General features: G+C 37.5%; 1 protein-coding gene across 4 annotated transcripts in view; it reads right to left on the minus strand.

The window, feature by feature from the left end:
* The window catches only part of ECHDC1 (ethylmalonyl-CoA decarboxylase 1), a 38,040-nt gene extending 27,643 nt beyond the window's left edge, over positions 1-10,397 (minus strand). Inside the window, exon 1 of one of the 4 annotated variants that reach the window (XM_045544324.1) lies at positions 10,300-10,397. The gene's annotated coding sequence lies outside the window, so the exon portion shown is untranslated. The other 3 variants (XM_045544326.1, XM_045544322.1, XM_045544325.1) reach the window with 3 other exon arrangements.
* Positions 10,398-19,653: the final 9,256 nt, after the last annotated feature.

Genomic DNA, 19,653 nt, shown 5'->3' on the forward strand with positions numbered 1-19,653 from the left:
CAATAAATTTGCACAAGATACATTCTAGTAAATGGCAGCCAAATCAAGAAACAGGACATAACCTGAATCTCAGAAAGTCCTTTGTGCCACCTTTTGGTCATGACCCCTCAAATAAGGATAACAACTATCTTGACTTCTAACAGCCAAGACTAGTATACTTGCTCTTGAACTCTACATAAATTGAATAGCATATATTCTTTTGTGTCTGGTTTCAATTTTATATTTTTACCACCATTACTCTTATTATGTGAGTCTAAATAATCCATTATTCTCATTGCTGTATTTCTATTATATAAATACCCCATAATTTATATATTCTAATGTTTATAGACATTTGGGTTGTTTTTGACACCACAGAGTTGCTGTGAACACTTCAGCATATGTCTTTTGGTCAATATGTACGCATTTCTGATGGCTATATATCTGGGAATGAAACTGATGGGTTGGTGTGCTAAAGCCCAGTTTATGCTGATTATTTAACACTGAAGAATTTTGCAAGTTGCTTTTTTAAACCACTGGTAGCTTGAAATTGACCATGGTGGGAATATCAGTAAACACTACTCTCTCTCTCCCTCTCTCACACACAAAGACAGTTTACCAGTATATTGCCAATTATAATATATCTATTTGTTCATTTATTTGTTCAACTTTAGAAGATACTGCCAAAGAGTTTTTCAAAATGGTTGTGCCAATGTATATTCCCAGAGATAATGTTCCAGTTGCTCTACAACTTTGTTATCACTTACCATCTTTTTCTCCCCCATTTTAGGTATTCTAGCAAATGGTATTTCATTATGGTTTCATTTTGTATTTCTATGATGTCTAATGAAGGCAAGTCATTTTCTTACGCTTATTTGTCATTTACATATACCATTTTGTGAAGTGCCTTGCAAGCTTTTTGACCATTTTTCCTATTTATTTTCCTTTTTATTATTGTTCATTTGTTAGAGATCTTTTATTCTTCTACTCACAACTTTCCTAAAACACATAAGACAACAAATCTTACATTTCTATCTCCAATTCAGACCTTATGATGCTTGTACTCCTAACTCATAGTATTGCCTACCGGAAATTAACTTTCCTTGCCCCTCTCAGCTCTAGGTATGTCATAGGTTTCTCAAAATCATTGTCTAAACCTGAACTCATATTTCACCTAAAACTTGCTGCTCTTTCTTTTTTCCCTCTCTTAACTATTCATTGTATCAACAACTCAGTGGTTCATGCCCGAAAACTTCTAGGGCAACCCAATCTCCTCTCCTCCCCCACCTCCCACATGTAGTGTACCTCTTAAACAGTTTCTTCTTTCTTATCTTTCCCATTCTCTATTCCTTCTATTACTAACATAGTTCAAACCTGATTACATATCATCTAGACTAATACAATGGTCACCAATTAGTTTCACTATTATTCCTTGTATTAGTGTGGATATCTTTGTAATCCAATCAGGATGTTTTAAACTTAAAATTTTTAAACAGTTCTCTACTACTGAAAGAATCAAGCCCAGTGCTCTCTTTGATCTGATCCTTACTTAAATCTTGAATCTCTTCTCTCATGATATGTCTATACAATCTACATTGGACACCAAATAACCACAGTCCCACAAATTTACCATGACATTTTATATTATTACTTCCCCTCATACTGTTCTTTCCTCCCTCATTGATATGGTCAATTCCCAATCATCTTTAAAAACCGAATTCCTAACTTTCCACCTAAAAGTGATTTCCTAAGTAGAGATAATCACTCCTTTTATTTATCCCAGTCCAGAATATTATAATAACATTATTCCATTTTAACATATTATTCACATTATCTTATTTTTCATTTGTCTTCCTCAGTAGGAAGGATGCTTCCTGAGAGCAGTGCTCTGAGGTACATGCTCTGTGTCACTGCCTAGTACAGTCCTCACTACATAAAACCTACTTTATAAATGGTTAATGAAGGAAAATATTGGCAGTGAAAAATTATCAGGTAGCTAAAAGAAATGCCACAAACTTGTTTCATAGCTTTAAAAATGTCTCTATGAGTTATAAAATTATACAAGAAACCAATAAACAACATCCAACATAAAGAAGGTTACAATGCAATATTCCCTCTTTCCACTTTAAATTGCTTCACCTTCAAGTGACATTTTTGTGGAAGTGTCTCAGCAGAATACTTGGCATTGTATAAGTATCTAAAAAGAGTACACAGTGGGATGTAATCCCCCAAACAGACATACTTCAAGAACTTGGGAAGAGTCTTTCAAAATTTTACCCACTAAGGTGACTTATCAGTACAATATTGAAGAGACCAATATGTTTCTTAAATCTCTTCAGGGAGACTAAATAAATTGTAACTCTTATTAGATTGTGACCTAATACATTATATTTTAGAGGATTTAACAAAAAAGGTAGTGAGGGGCTTGCCTCAGAGAATGATATCTAAGAATAAAAAGCTTGTTGTTATTTTTCCAAGAAAAAGGATGCTCTAACTTGCATCACAAGTCCTGTGATGGGACCTGTTTCAACAGCCATGACTTTATTCTTTCCCTTTATGTCAAACTCCTCATGTGCTTACTCTGTACCCACTCTCCCTCCAAAAAATTCAACAGCTGCCTGTAGGTATGGTTATTGAGTAAAGAGTGATGAAAGCAGTGGGTGACTCACTTTATGGATTGTGATTAATAAGGTCTGGGTCAACGTGACAAACAGAATAAGTAACCATGGCAAGTAGTCAAATGTCGTAAGCTGCAAAATAAAGTATCTCCATCTGTTGCCAATTCCATACTCCTTTTTCCAAAACTCATGAACTATATTCATTTGTGTAACATCCTCCCATCTCATTACCAGCTCTAGCTATCAAATTAGAAAACGATAAGGTATTAACTGATTCTATGGTGTTAACTGATTTTAAGGTATCTAAGGCCTCTTGAAGACCTAGGAAGCTAGAAGAAACAATTATCAAACATGATTTGCAACATTCTAGTATATTTTCAGTTAACTCAAGGGACATTGCAAGATTTTTAAAAATAAATTTCCAAATAAACATAAGAATCTAATTAGAACACGAAAATGTATAATACAATGAAGGTAGAATAAAAAATAGTTTATATTATAGGTGTTCCTATGACCTAAATTAGTACAATAGGTACTTTACTGGTACTACATAAAATTATTGTGCACATGGAAGAATCAGAGGATATCGTAAAAATAAAGAATAAAATTAAAGAAATTATTTAATTTTAAACAAACGATTCATTTAAAATAATTTTCTCACAAATATTATTTTCATTCATTGAATATTATTCCCTATGTTTATCTTATCTCTGTCCCTTGTATAGCCCCAGTTTCCAAAACTGCACCCTGCTTCAAAGACCTATTTCTCTGCTTTCTCTGAGAGGAGTAAAAGTTCTGTCTATGGAAAGAAAGCATTCCTGAAATTATGGTCATTAGATATCCACTATCATTAGAAAATGAGCTATTCTGGTCAAATAAACTGTCTATTTAACTGAGAACAAAACTGCCCAGGGCAAGGACAAATCCTTTTGTTGAGAGCTTTCTTGCTCTCAGGCACACAGAACTGTATTGTTAAATATTTCAATTAAGTTTAAGGTATTTCAGTTTATTTTTAGATACTGCATATTTATAACCATATGCCTCTAATGTATACCCCTAGGAGTACAAATCTTTGTACACGATCTCAAAGAAAATGAAAAGATTTATTAATAAAGTAAGGGGGCCTCTCAAAACTTGAACATGAACCTAAAGAATGAAACTGAAGGAGAAATAAAGTGATAAAAGTAGAAAATTCAGGTCTATGGGAAATTGAAGGGGAGAAACATTTCAAATATAAAATGTTATTACCAATTAAGGAGTATAAAGTAGTTATGGAAAAAAAAGGATTTTGGAGGCTTCTTAAGTTATCACTCAAATGTAAATATCAAGTTGCCTGAAGTTCTTAGTGGAAGAAACCTAAACTAAAAATTTCAGAGGTTACTGAGAATGGACAAAGCAATCGGGCTTGAAACAAATTAGTCAACTAAACCTATATGCTCATGACAGGATGTATTTATTATGAAGTTTATGTTTACAGGCTCCATTCACGTTCATAACCGTCTCATCCCCAACCCACTATTCTTCCTTTTTCACCTCCCCTTTCACTACCCCTAAGTTCAGTGGTCAAAGTCTGTGGGAAAAAATAGGGAAATATCCCAAACTATAGCATTCTAAATGAGTTCTGAAGCCTTCTTTGCTTCATGAAGACAAGTTTCAAAAAATATACTTAATAACTAGATTAGCAATTAAGACAAATATTTTAAAACAGGATGGTTTTCTCTATTGGATTATTTAAAGTAAATTATAGCTACAAGTTTAGCTGCATTCTAAGAAATAATTTTTAAAACTTGATTCATTTCTTGGCATATGGGCCATTAAGGAAACTCCACTTATGTATAGGTTGTTATGGCCAAGAAATTAATAGAATGTGATTCAAGTACATAGACACACACACATACGGTAATGCATTTGGTAAGAAGTAATTTTGTAGCAATTGAATGGGTATTTATTGACTTTCTACCAGTGATCTTCCCTTTGCTAGCTATTTCAGAAAAAAAAAAAAAAAAAAAAAAAAACCAAAGCATCTTCATGATCAAAAAGTTTTCAGTTTCATCAGGGAAACAAAATATATACACATAAACCAAAAATAATTCAAATATGTAATTGAAAATAGAGCAAAGTCTTTTTCATGAGCTCTATTAGAGAATTGCATTAAATTTAAAATACAGTCTGAATTTCATAAAAGGATATCTTTTTTTTCACCAGTAAACTTTTACCATGTAGTCTAAGAATGTTCTATAGGCACAAATTGATCCAATAACATTAAATCAGTGTATGGGCTTATAATACTATATTTCCCTTCATTCTTTCTAATTTTTGAACTTTTAAGGAGAAGTACAACAAAAAATCAAGTGACACACCAGCAAGGCTGAGGAGCAACTAAAGGAAAACAAGCTCAGATCAGCTTTATTTTTGTAGCCCCTTGTGGCCAAGCTATTGACAGAGGAGATATCCTTAAAATACTCTTATTTTACATGTTTTCAAGGTATCATTTCTTCAAAAGATTACGTTAGAGCTAATCTATTACAACATGAAAATTATATAATCCCATTCCCCTTCCCAAAACAAATTTACAAAATAAACAGAAATAAGGTTCTGTTATTTTAATGTTTTTATCCCTTCTAAAATTCATACTGAATGCAACAGTCTTGGCAGGTGTGGCCTTTGTGAGGTGTCCTTATAAAAGGGCTTAATGGTGGTAGTTTGTTACTCTTGCCCTTCTGTCTTCCTCCACGTAAGAACACAGCATCCCCCCACCCTGCCCCACCATGGAGGGCTTAGTGTTCAAAGCACCATCTTGGAAACAGAGAGATGCCCTCACCAGATACCGGTGACTCGATCTTGGACTTCCCAGCCTCCAGAACTGTGAGAAATAAATTTCTCTTCTTTATAAATTACACAGTCTCACATATTTTGTTGTAGCAGCACAAAATAGACTAAGACAGGCCTACATTTCCATTTTACAATTAATTAAAACTTACCTTTGTATGTAGCTTTCCTCTAGAGAGTAGCCTATTTACTGTCAAATTTAGAAAAAATACAAAAGCACTCAACCAAAGTCCTCATTCTCAGCTTTTCCTCCAAATAAATATATACATTTAAAAAAAAAAACTATCAGTGTATCAAAAACCTTTAGTTTATATACAGACTATTTGATTAAATAAAAATATGGTTATGAAACAGTGTAATACCAGTGTTACACAATTACAGGTTTCCTATAAAAGATGACTTTTGTTCATTGATTTGCAATTTATGTTGCATTACACTTCGCCAGAAAAAAAATGAAACACAGATGTGAAGAATGAAGAAAAATGTTGGCTGAGTCACCTAAAAAGTGCTAAAAAAAAGTTAGGTTTCAAAATGTAGGTATGTTTATTTCTTAACCTAGGTAATGGATACATAGGTATTTATTTTGTTGTTGTTCTTTAAACTCTTATACATTTTACATTCTGTGTACAGGTGCTACATTTACTTCTCAACAAACTTTTTAACTGAAGAATATCATTGCAAATTTTGGAGGATGTCTCTGTCTTTCCCAGTAATTTCTCCCAATATTCTAAATTGCCAATTTCAAAACTAGTTTAAATACTCTATTTTTTTACTTAGAAGAAATAAAGAACACAATATTCCATCAGTAGCCACCAATAATAATACAGCCTATAGATGTCTGAAGTCTCTTAGTTGGCAAGTCTGGCAACTAAGCAAGAGTCCATACTAAAGGTAATATTTCTTAAAAACCTGATGCACAACTAGATAATAGAGAATTAGAGATGAGAGTGGTAACATTTTGAGGGTGAGCTCCTGTCTCCACTAAAAAATTCTTAAGGACATGTACTACACCTTATTAGTTCTTAGCACACAGAGTTTTACGTTAAATCTTTGTGGAATCAAAGGACACCCAATGTGGTTATTATTGTACAGGTATTACAATACCTAACCATCATTTCCTAAACTAAAGATAAGCTCTATATGCGCAAAATAGAAAAAAAAATATTTCATTGTTGGGTTTCTAAGGAATGCAAGCCCTGGATGTGCAGCTACAAGTGAGCGACAGTATCATAGATGGCCAGAGAAATAAACTCTCTTTTCACTGTCTTCTGGTCAGCTTGCCACAGGGCCTCTACTTCTCCATCAGTCCTAGTTGAAGAATTTCTGTTCCCCCTCAGAAAAGGGTGGCAAGAGCTCCATGACTGGTTTTATTCATGTTTACAAAATGGGTTGTATGATCTCTATTGGATCCTTAATCAAAATATTAACACTTTTAAAGAAAGGAGGTTAAATAATAAAACAAAATCACTATGTATCTACAATATCTGTAATACATATTTTATAAGGACCTGATTAGTAGTATTCTTTCTACTTTAACTATTAATATTTGAACAGAAGGCTATTAGGAGTTACAGGTTAGGGCTCTCAGAATAAGAGGCAATTTACCCAACAGGTACTGAGGTAAATACCTAGTAACTGTTATTATCAAACTTAAATGAGGAACCCGAGACTTGACCCACTGTGTCCTCTCCCCTTCCTCACTCCCCTTTCCAGAGGAAGCCACTGGTTTTGAGGTAAAGACAAGTAATTCAGTCAAAGTACTAGATAGAGCTTTCAGTGGGAAGCTACAAACTCAACCTGCTGTTTTCAATTCTCTTAGTTCTGTTCTCCCTTCTTTGCTTCTCTACTAGATTCTCTTTCTCATTCTCTCTGCCTCTCTATCTCTGTCTCGCTCTCTCTACGACTCCAATAGTAAAAGGAACCTGAGGCAGCCTTCAATTTGGTAAGTGTCCCATTCTATGAAGGCCAAATAGGGTAGGATTCAGAGTTCCTTAGGACTGTTTGTAGTCTAGGAAAATAAAGCCATTTACTATCTCAACTCACAATGCTGGGAAGTCTACATATTCAGAACCAAGCATAACATGTCCAGGAACTTGCTTTTTCCTGGAATGTGTTCTGTACATATTTTGCCCCTGGAGATATAAAGAGAAAATTCAACAAAGAAAATTCAGTTGGGGCAGAGGTCCTGATCTTCTCCACACTGATTATAGCTTCAGAATCATGGTGCTAAAGAAACTTGATAAGGATTTAGATAACTATTTTCAAAAAATAAGTTTGCCTATGTTTTCTGAAATACTCTGTTTAGAGTAAAGAACAAGGAATTAAACTAGAAAATAAGGAGTAAGGACTTCTAAAAGCATTAGTATTTTTATTACTGTAGAATCAGAAAACAACATATTTTCTGCTCGCATTATAAGAAGTATGTCTGCTCTGTCTTGATTACCCCTACCTGCAACACCCAATAACACCAGGAAATTAGTATAAATGCCACAAGATCTATATACCCTTATCCTTAAATCATGAAAAATTTAAATATTTTTGTAACAGTAATATTTTGCCTCATTAGACATCTTTGATCTATCTTTGAAATGCTGACTTTTTCCAAGGAAATCTTATAATACTTCATGGATCCTTTTCTCTGTTCCATATTTCTTTCTCCCCTCATTCTGTCCCACTCCCACTACTAATTGTCCCTTCTTTTCTCTCCGCCTTTCATATTCTTTTGCCTGTGCCAGAAAAACTTGGGCACTGCTAAAGCCTGCTAGGTTCAATGATCTCAAGTTTAGGAATCCAATTCTAAAAATTTGATAATATGATACATTATGTATACTTTCATTCCAATACTAAATTCAGAGACTATATTAGAGCTCAGTGGTGAGGAAATGACAAAGTGGTAGCCATTATAAAGCTATTATAGACTCTGAAAATACAAGTGAACATAGCTTAAGATTCAGGTTCTGTATAACCATGTAGTAAAACAATTGGTATTTTCGACTTATTTCACAATAACAAGGCAATGAAAAGGTTCTGAGGCATTTACAATTTTATAAACTCTCTTTTTCAGGACAAAACTGGTCATGTGGGATTGTCTTGCTGTCTTGCCACAAAGCAGATTCAGTCTAGCTGAGTAAGCTCGCTGTCAAACCACTGGAAAAGGAGAAGAGAGGGCGATCTCCTGTAGCCATCTGAGATCAAGGGGTTCACTGGCCAGTAAAGGGTTCATTCACCAGTTGTTTTCCAAGTTCTGCAAAGGTGATCGAATACAGTTCCCCTCAGTGCACAGGAATTTAGCAAGCTGTTCTCTTAAATGCTCTGTTTTACCTTATGTTAGAACCACTAAATTAAAAAAAACTAACACAAACCTATACTTAAAAAGAAAACAATTGGCCTACAGTAACAAACAGGGAAAAATTCGAAGTATTTGATTTTAGATTAACATACAGCTGGTTTTTAAAGATTCAATTTGGTTTTAGTCTGTCATCATATAAACTACCTTGCAAGTTTCATTACCTGTCACACCACATATGGTAGAATGCAGATCACTTCCAGTGCCCCAAATGATTATTATACACTCACCTTTCAGGTCAAAACCCAATAAGGTGTTAAGAAAAGATCAGCATACTTTACTGTAATTACTTTTTTAATCAGCTCTCCCTACTAGATTTAGCTCAAGAAAGCATGTGCAGTGCCTAACAAACGGTAATTGCCAACAATAATTTTCTTAAATACTAAAATACACACAGGGGCTGAAGAATCTGGCCACAAACCAACTCTCCTGCTATCCTGTTTATTATTCTCTGAATTCACCCTGTTTCAACTCCCTGCCTCTTCACAAGAAGTCCTGGAATGCGGAGAACACTGACTACTGCCAGTACCCAAATGATTATTCTCTGCTCAAATGTCAGGTAAGAACCCACTAAGATGTCAAGAAAAGATGAGCTGTTTAATTACTATGCTCCTCCCTTCCCCAGGAGATTTCACAATTATATTTCCCACCCAAGCTTGTTTCTTCCAAGGGAGTACTAGTTCTCCAAACCAAAGGGTCCTTTACTACTCCTGCCCACGTCCAGTTTCTACACCTCGAGCACCTACAGCAAAAACTGGTACACGGTAGGCTTTTGTCTGTGGAAGTGAGGAAAGAAAAGAGAGAGTGCTGACTTAGATGCTGCCTCCAGCCCTTATCAGCCTTTTCAGCCTGTAACTTATGATTTTCCCTGCCTATATTTGTGATCCTTGTGTGTAGCCTTAAAAGGGTTATTTCAGCTCACACAAATTCTGGAAAGCACCCACACCAAAACTGACTTGCTCATTTTGTTGTTGTTGAAAAGTTGGCTGCACGACACAAGCAATATAAGAAATAAAGTTTTAGTTAAGCAAGACAATTTAACACATAAGTAAAAAGACAACTTCAGAGGTCCCAGGAACATTACCTAACTTCGCACGGGGCCTCGAAAGTATTCAGAAATTAAATTAGCGCGCTGAAAGGAAACCTCCTTACCCTCGTGAAAATGTTAACGCCGGCGCTTCCCGGCGTTTTCCAGAAAGTTCTTTCCTCCGCCCGGCGCTGCCCACGCGGCACCGTCGGCCCGCGGCGCTCGGCACTGCGCCCCACGCCCAGCAGAGGGCAGGTCTGCGCGGCAGCCTCGCAGGAGACAAGCCGCGGATCTAGGGAGGCGGCTGCTGGGGAATGGCTCGGAGGAGCGCTAGGGCCCACTCCACAGCGACGTTCCAGGATGCCTCCCCGCACCGCACTTGCAGCGCAGCCCCACGCCCAGCCCCTCCCGCCACAGCCCTGGATGGCGCGGCGACTTCCCCTTCCGCTGTACCGCGACCCCTTTCCGCTCCCCTGCAGCCGCACTTCCGCTCTGCCTACCCTTTTCGCTGCTCCCTGGAGACCCTTTTCTTCCGCTCCTGCGCGTACCTTCCGTTCCTCCGCGTCCGCCTTCGTCTCCTAGCCTCTCCTCCGGGGCTCCCGTGAACCCAGAAATTCCACCCCCGCCGCGACACGGTCCTTTCCCCGCCCTTGTTGAGAGCGAGCCCAAGACGGCAAAGCTCTTATTGTGCTTGCTTGGAATTTTCCATTCTGCCACGCAGGTTAGGGCTGGGGAAGGGAGGTTGCCGACCCCCGCTTCCTTGCATGCTCCACTGTGAAGGTGGGAGGCGTAAGGAAGGAAGCCAGTGTAAGGAAATAGCGAAAAGGGAGGGGCTGTCCCTTTTTTGATATCTTATCTCAGTTGAAGAGGTATGGGTACTTTGTCATTTTTTTTTAATTTAAAAATACTAAGGAGATAAAAAATGTTTTAGGTTACAAGGATCATTTTTGTAATGCTTGAGTCTTGGCTATAGATGTGTCTGTCACCCAAATCCTGTTCATAGTACTCATTGGGTTGATTTATTACCGTCCCCCCACGCACTCCTCCGCCATGGTTGTTCTCACTGAGTTTTACTTCCTTCTGTGCACCTGTGTGCTCATCAATTAGTTCCAATTTAATAGTGAGTACATGTGGTGTTTGTGTTTCCATCTTGAGATACTTTGCTTAGGAGTATGGTCTCCAGTTCCATCCAGATTGTTGCAAAAGGTATAAATCCATCCTTTTTTATGACTGAGTAGTGGTCCATGGTATACCTATACCACATTTTATTAATCCACTCATGAATTGATGGAAAGTTGGGGTGGTTCCACATCTTTGCAATTGTGAACTATGCTGCAATAAACATTCAAGTGCAGGTGTCTTTTTGATAAAATGACTTCTTTTCCTTTGAGCGCATACCCAGTGGGGGACTTGCTGGATCTGATGATAGCTCTATTTTTAGCTCTTTGAGGAATCTCCGTACTGTTTTCCATAGAGATTGTATTAAATTGCAGTCCCACTAACAGTGCATAAACATTTTATTCTCTCTGCATCCACACCAGCGTCTATTGTTTTTGGATATTTTAATAAAAGCCATTTAACTGGGGTAAGGTGATATCTCATTGTCATTTTAGTTGTCATTTCACTAATGATTGAAGACATTGAGCATTTTTTTCATATGTTCCTTGGCCATTTGTCTTTCTTCTTTTGAGAAGCATCTGTTCATGTCTTTTGCCCACTTTTTAATGGAGTTATTTGTTTCATGGTGATTTGGTTGAGTTCTTTGTAAATTCTGGTTATCAGCCGTTTATCAGATGTGTAGCTTGCAAATATTTTCTCCTACTGTGTACGTTGCCTATTTGCTGTGTTGATTGTTCCCTTAGCTGTACAGAAGCTTTCTAGTTTAATCAAATCCCATTTATTAATTTTTGTTGTTGCCATAATTGCCATTGAGGTCTTTTTCATAAATTCCTTAAGTAGTTTTTCCTACATTTTCCTCTAGAATTCTTATGGTTTTATGCCTTAAATCTAAGTCTTTTATGCACCTTGAATTATTTTTTGTGAATGGAGAGAAGTAGAGGTCCTGTTTTATTCTTCTGCATGTGACTATCCAATTTTTCCAGCACCATTTATTGAATAGGAATTCTTTTCCCCAGTGTACATTGTTGTCTTCTTTGTCAAAGATAAGTTACTTGTAGGCACATGGTTTTATGTGTAGGTTCTCTGTTCTGTTCCATTGGTCTACATCTCTATTTTTTTGTACCAATGCCATGCTGTTTTGGTTACTATAGCCTCATATTAGGTTGCTTGAGCCTGGAAGGCTTTACAAAAACTCAGCAGATCTTAAAGTTTGCTTTCCCGGTCTCTAGGGGGAGCCACTGGGAGGAGGGTCAGGGAAGGCTCTCCAGACCTGGAGGGCTGTTCATGGGGGAGGGTCTAAATGCTTGGTTGCTATGGCACCAGGCTGGGATCTTTCCTGCTGGAGGACCTGCCCTAATCCAATAGCACAGCTTTCCTGTGAGAAGGGATGGGTGCTAATCCAGATCACCATATCTCAGAACCATGCAGTATTCTCCCATCAGTTCTGTTCACTTGGGCTCTCTCACCATCTGAGTCCAACTCTCAAACCTCTCCCTGGCCTGTGTATCTGACCTACTGGAGTGTGTCTCAGCGAAATGCTGGCAGTCAGGGAGCTCCTAATTTGGCACCCTGAATCCACTGCAGATCCATCAGGGAGGAGGCATGGGCCCCACTCTCTGTGGAGACCTCAGCCTGGAGTGCATACCCACTGGAGAGAGGCGGCCACTTGCCAAATTCTTAGCCCAAACTACTCTCCCAGGTGCAATGGTTGGAAGAGGGGTTGCAGTTCCCTGTCAGCCTGAGTGCCTGAATGTGCCACACTTGATATCTATGGCTCCCAGGGCTGGGCTCTTCCTTGCTCAAGGACCCACCCTAATCCAACAGGGCAGTTTTCTGGTGGGGGGTGGATGGACACTCCCAGATCACCTTATCTCAAAACCCCACAGTATTCTCCCATCAGTTCTGTCCATGTGGGCTTCTCACCACCTGAGTCCAGCTCCCAGACCTTCCCCTTATATCCCCCAGCATCTCACTCAAGTCTGGGGGCACAGGGTCTGGCTTCTTTGTCTGACCTGCTGGTGTGCAACTTTGTGAAACAGCAGCAGGCCGGGAGCTCCCATGTTGGGCATCCTGGATGCACTTCAGGTCTCCAAGGGAAAACCATGGGTTTCACTCCCTGTGGAAACCTCAGCCCGTAGTAAACACCCACTTGGGAGAGGCAGCACCTGGCCAAATTCTCAGCTCAAACTGCATTCTAGGTTTTAGTGAATGGCAGGTGACAGATAAGGAAAAGCATCTGAATGGAAGACAGCCAGTTCTCCACCCTCTTGGGTCACTCTCCTTGGAGAGAAAGCTTGCACAGAATGTCCAAGCTCAGGGATCATGCGAGTTCTCCCCCATTCCATGTTTGCCACTGTGCCTGGGCTCATGGGGGTGGAAAAGCCTCCAAGAAACTTGGTAGCCTACTGATCCCTGAAGGTATGAGGGAGGGAGAGGGGGATCTCCCCTTGCCCTTGCACAGGGCTCTGAGCCTCTCTGTCCTTGATCCTTGCTGATATCTTTTTTTCCTTTATCTTCTTCCTTCTCTGCTTTGCCATTTTCCTCCATGATGTCCCTGGCAGGTTCCAGCACCTCTCTCCATGATCTACATCTGAGCTGTGTCTCCTCTTCCCCTCTCCTTCATCTGAATCCAACCTTCCCTCTAGGATGGTCTGTCTCTAGTCAGCCACCTTCCTGCCTCTCTTTCATTTTTTTTTTAAACCAAATACTCAGTATATGTCCTGAGTGTGGTGTGGTCTTTATAAAGCTCATTAAACTTAAAATTCTATGCCATTACCTATTGTATGCCACAGACAAGAAGGGCTTTGTAAGACAGCTGAAAGGGGTGGTCATTTTACACCACGATTGGGATTGTTTTGTCGAAGTTGAAGGACTAAGGGTAGATCTTAGGTAGTTGATGTCAAACATAAACATAGCTGGACATTAAAGAGGTGAAAGATGATTTTATTCAGTAACTACTGACAATAGGAGAAAGCTAAGCTCCATTGTGATTTGTGCAGAGGTGATTTGGGCATTTTAAAGGGAGAAAGAGGGGAGTGCAAGTGCTCAGTAGAGTCAGAGAAACTACGTACAAATTTTTGTTGGTCAGTGTAAATATGATTAGGCCAGCTTTGTTTGTTAGCTGGCAGTTATTTAAGGATTCTATTTTCCCACAGAGAATGGGAGGCAGTTTTTATGCTTCTTGATGATTATATTTCAAAGAATTCGTTCTCAGGTCCTTGAAAGAGGGCTTCTGAGTTCTAAGAGATACATATTTATAACTGTAAGACCCTTTTATTAAATACTCCAACAAAGGGAGGTCAAGGGTCTGTCGTAAGTTGTGTGTTGGCTAGAACTAATTCCACTTTCTCAGGCAGGCACTTTAGGGATGCCTGAGGTCATTCTAGGCACAGGACCCTGTGTACCTGCAAGCTCTGCAGTTGTCATAGATAAGATTTGAATAGGTAAAGGGAATATTCTAGTGGCAGGAACTGAATGTGCCAAGGAACCGAAGCAGGGATGATAACCAAGTTTTAGCGTACAGAGACATTGTGTATGATAGGAAAGAAGCCCAGTTTGTACTGGTAGGAAGAAGTCATTGTTAAAAGCACTGTATTTAATTCCAGTTTATTATGAAGTAGGCAACTTAAGTCATTATACTCTGATGAACAGGAAAGTCACTTGATTAAATGGTGATTTGGGAGAATTAGTCTATCAGTTTGCAGAATGAAAGGGGGTGACTAGATGTATTATTTGTGCCATAAGTTTCTGTATGGACACATGGTCTTACAACCTTCCAAGGTTGGCAGCTGTGGGTAAGACCTTTGCACACTTTTGCATAGTTCCGTGATAGTATCTTCCTTAAGTAAATAGAAAGTAGAAGCAAAAGTACATTGCCAAGAAAGGGAGTAGGCAGGTTCCAAAAGGGCAACTGGGCCAAACTCCAAGTGGTATCTTTTTATTTATTGAAGACAAAGAAGGCTGGGTGATCAGCGTTTATTCTGTTCTTACTCATATAAAATGGTAAAATGCGGGAAAAGTCACTTTGTACCTGTGCAATGCTGGGAAATAAATGGTTCCTTTCTTCTCTTCAAGTCTGTTCAAGAACTGTTTCTTTAAGGCAGTTGACTAAGCTTTCTGTTCCCTCCTCCGTTGTGCATATCTAACTGACTACCTACTCTAACACCCCCATACCCATATATACACATTAGTATTAGCCCTGATAAATTGAAATAGATTTTGAGACTAAAGCACAAAACAAATTTATTTAAGTGTCCTGAGAAGACAGGAAGGTGGGAGCTAATAAGACTGAACAAAGATATCTGGTACTTATTGCCCACATACCTTGGAAAAAGCGGGAAAGTTTGCTATCCTAAGACCTAATCTTTCTCATTTTTTCCCCTTTTCCTTCAGTTTTCTGATTGCTTATCTATATGTATAGAATTTCAGTGAACCTGCACATACAACTTAGCATAAAAACACCTTCACTGCAATAATCAATGTGCTAAACTACAAACTAAAAGTTAATGTACTGTAGTATTAGCATATCAATACCACCCTTTAACGTCTAGGTCAATCTAAAAATATTGGATGACCATTTCTTTAATTATTTGCATTTTCATAAAATACAGATAGAATTATAATATTCTGTTCCTTCTTCAATTGACTCACTGTCACACTGTTCTCCCCCCTCTTATCCATAACATGTTCTACACTCAGGGCTTTTCAATATCCGCTCCTCTTAGCTTTCAATCTTGTTGCACATAAAATTTTCTTTCCTGCATTTCATTTAGTTATGTTTTTGCATTTTTATAATAATTCAAAATGATTTTGTGAACCTTAAAAAGTATTTTGACCTAACTTAACATCTACACAGATCACTACTTCATCCCTCCAAAAAAACCCAATTGAAAGGCGAATGTGGTATTTTTATCAAATACTAAATGTATCAAGTGGCTACAACTTCTGTAACTTTGGGATTTTTTCCTCTCTTGTTTCTCTCATCCTCTCCACCCCCTCCCTCAGCCTTTCTCTCTTTCTGACCCTTCCTTATTTTCTTTATAGTAAAAGACATTCTCTGGTATTCTCCTAGCTATTTTTTTAAACAGTATAATTCTCTACTGGCATTAAAAAATATAAATTTTCTCTTTTTAGAAATATAAGGTTCTTGTGCACATACAGAAAAGTTAATAAAGGAACAAAAATCTTTCATAATCCCATCACATAGAAATAACAACCAATACTTGAGAATGTTTAAAAATAGATTGATATGGTTTGTCTATAGCCACATCTGTATACATATAAACATTTATAAAAATCTATATATTACTTAGCAAAATGAAGTATTATAAATACTTTTCCACATTGATAAATACTTTTAAAATTGTTATTTAATGATTTGTTCATATTCCCTTATTTTTTTTAGCTATGTCACTTACAAGCAGCATTTTGCTTAACTCAATCTGAGAGTCTTTATCTTTTAGGGGAGATTAAAGTATTTACATTTGTTTAATTGAAGCTTAAGGTTTATGCTTAATGATATTCTATTTTGTCTGAAGGGATAGTATTTTAAAATTGTTTATATATACATATATATGTATTTTTCTAAATGATTCCCTCCCACTTAAATACATATCTCAATGCTCATTATCTCATGGGAGTGATATGGATGAGAGGAAATCTGAAATAACCTGTGAAGCTCCTTGGATTTATTTTCTAAAAGCCTGAATTTTTAGGAGAAGCTACACGATTGCTAAATAAATACAAGAGAGAAGATTTGAAATCGTAAACAAGATGCCTTGGCCAGTACTAGGTAACTAGGGAAGGGGTTCTTCATAGACTAAAAAAATTTTACTTGGCTGAGAGAAAGAGTACAGTGTCTGAGGATGGGAATTTTCTTGCACAGGCTCTGAGAAGAGCCATAGGATCTGAGGGCGGTGAACCTGGGCCATGGGCACCCAGAAAATTGCAGAAAAATTCCTGTGCCCTAAGTGAAGTGTGGAATCAGAAAGCTACAAGAATTGAAGAGGCAATGCAAACTATGGTCGTGTGATTTCAGCAGTAATCTATCCATTTGTTTTTTCCTGTGTTAATTCAACTTTTTTTTGGTTTAGTTAATTTTTTTTTTTTTTTTAGAATATTACAGGGGTACAAACGCTTTGGTTACATATATTGCCTTTGCACTGCCTGAATCAGAGCTACAAGCGTGCCCATCTCCCACACAGCACTCATCATACCCATTAGGTGAGAATTTACCCATTTCCTCCTTCCCTCCCAGCCTGCCCGGTTCCCGATGAATGTTACTTCATATGTGCACCTAAGTGTTGATCGGTTAGAACCAATTTAATGTTGAGTACATGTGGTGCTTGTTTTTCCATTTTTGTGATACTTCACTTAGAAGAATGGATTCCAGCACCATCCAGGAGAATACAAGAGATAGTTCACCATTTTTTTATGGCTGAGTAGTACTCCATGGTATACATATACCACATTTTATTAATCCACTCATGTATTGATGAGCACTTGGGTTTTTCCATATCTTTGCAACTGTGAATTGTGCTGCTATAAACATTCCAGTGCAGATGTCTTTTTTATATTAATAGAATGTCTTTTTTTCATTTGGGTAAATACTCAGTAATGGGATTGCTGGGTCAAATGGTAATTCTACTTTTAGCTCTTTGAGATATCTCCATACTACTTTCTGTAGAGGTTGCACTAGTTTGCAGTCCCACCAGCAGTGTGTGAGTGTTCCTGTCTCTCTGCATCATGCCAACATTTGTTGTTTTGGGACTTTTTGGTAAAAACCATACTCACTGGAGTTAAATGATATCTCATTGTGGTTTTGATTTGCATTTCCCTGATGATTAGAGATGTTGAACATTTTTTCATATGTTTCTTGGCCATTCTCTCTTCTTTTGAAAAGTTTCTGTTCATGTCTTTTGCCCACTTTTTGATAGGGTTGTTTGATTTTTTCTTGCTGATTTTCCTGAGTTCTATATAGATTCTAGTTATCAGCCCTTTATTGGATGTGTGACATGTGATTATTTTCTCCCATTCTATAGGTTGTCTATTCATTTTGTTGATTATTTCTTTATGCAGAAGCTTTTTAATTTGATCAGACCCCATTTATTTATTTTTATTGTTGCTATAATTGCTTTTGGGATCTTCTTCATAAATTCTTTGCCTAGGCCGATGTCTATAAGAGTTTTTCCAACATTTTCTTCTAAAATTCTTATGGTTTCATGCCTTAGGTTTAAGTCTATTATCCATCATGAGTTCATTTTTGTGAGAAGTGAGAGGTGCAGATCCTATTTCAGTCTTCTACATGTGGCTATCCAATTTTCCCAGCACCATTTATTGAGTAGGGATTCTTCTCCCCAGTGTATGCTTTTGTCTGCATTGTCAAAGAGTAGGTGGCAATATGAGAATAGTTTTATATCTGGGTTCTCTGTTCTGTTCCATTGGTCTGTGTCTCTGTTCTTGTGCAAGTACCATGCTGTTTTGATTACTATAGCCTTGTGGTACAGTGTGAAGTATGGTAAACTGATGCCTCCCAATTTATACGGGATCTTCTCTGGTTCCATACGATCTCAGGGATTACATTGCCTACCTTTGCATGATTATATAAACCTCAGAATGTTGCTGTAACACCAGGGCAAACAGGAACAACCCTTAAAATCTGAGATTAAAATTGTTCACTGTCCAGGCACAACTGAGGCATTAGAAACTAAATTGAGCCAAAGTAAAAGAAAATTAAATTCCTTGCATACTCCAGTTTACGGTTTGAGATTTGTAGCTGTGATATATGCTTCTTTGTGTTTCTTTATGTGTGTGTGCATGTGCATATGTATTTTGTAGTTTGTTATGTAAACCATTTCATCTTTGTTGATTTTATTGCTTTAGAAGTTAAACATTCTGATTTTAATTCTATTATGGTTATTTACATTTTCCTAGAATCTCTAACTGTTGAAACAGTGTATAAAGTTTTTGTTTACTCCTTTCTTTGTAAAACTAGAGAATTTAGTATTTTTACTTTTATTTCATCTTCCTTTCTCTTTTCCAGTCTTTGTTATATAATCTGGTGTTTAAGACCTAATTTACATTACAAAATTGTGTTTTGTACATTGTGTATCTTCTCTTTGAATAATTTTTCAAAGTTCCATCTAGTGTTCTAGACCATATTTAAAAGAATGTAGACTTAATCCTGTATTTAAAACCTTTAATTGTTTTATACCCTTACTTCAAACTTTCACTTTGATTCACCTCTTACTTGATTACAAAGGGGCTTAAAATGTTTTTTGTTTATTTTGATTTTTTAATTTATCCAAAGATGTACTTTGTTTATTTTTACATTTTTCCCAATGAGGTACATTGTATTGCCTATTTTCTGAGTCCATGGATATCTGAAGCTGTATTTTCTTTTGTTGCCACAGGAACTTCAACTTGGCTGGTGATCAATTCTTGGGTCTCACCTTTTTCTTTTCTCTGTAGACCATGCTCTCTTTTCTTTTGATAGAGGAGAAATATGTGGCCAACCTGATATTTGTACTTTTATATGAAATTCTTTTTCCCTCACCTATATGTTGGTAGGACTTTTATACTGTCCTTATAATGTTATCTATTGCTGCCCAAATGTTGCCTATGCTTAGATCCCTTTTTAGTGATTATATGTGGGTTGCAGTGAACAATCTATGTATGTGCCGCTTTTTTTCCTCCCTGAGGAAAGGATTCTTCAGTTATTTATTTTCAGTAATAAC

This window comes from Lemur catta, chromosome 2 (genome assembly GCF_020740605.2).
Source record: "Lemur catta isolate mLemCat1 chromosome 2, mLemCat1.pri, whole genome shotgun sequence".
NCBI classification, from domain to species: domain Eukaryota; kingdom Metazoa; phylum Chordata; class Mammalia; order Primates; family Lemuridae; genus Lemur; species Lemur catta.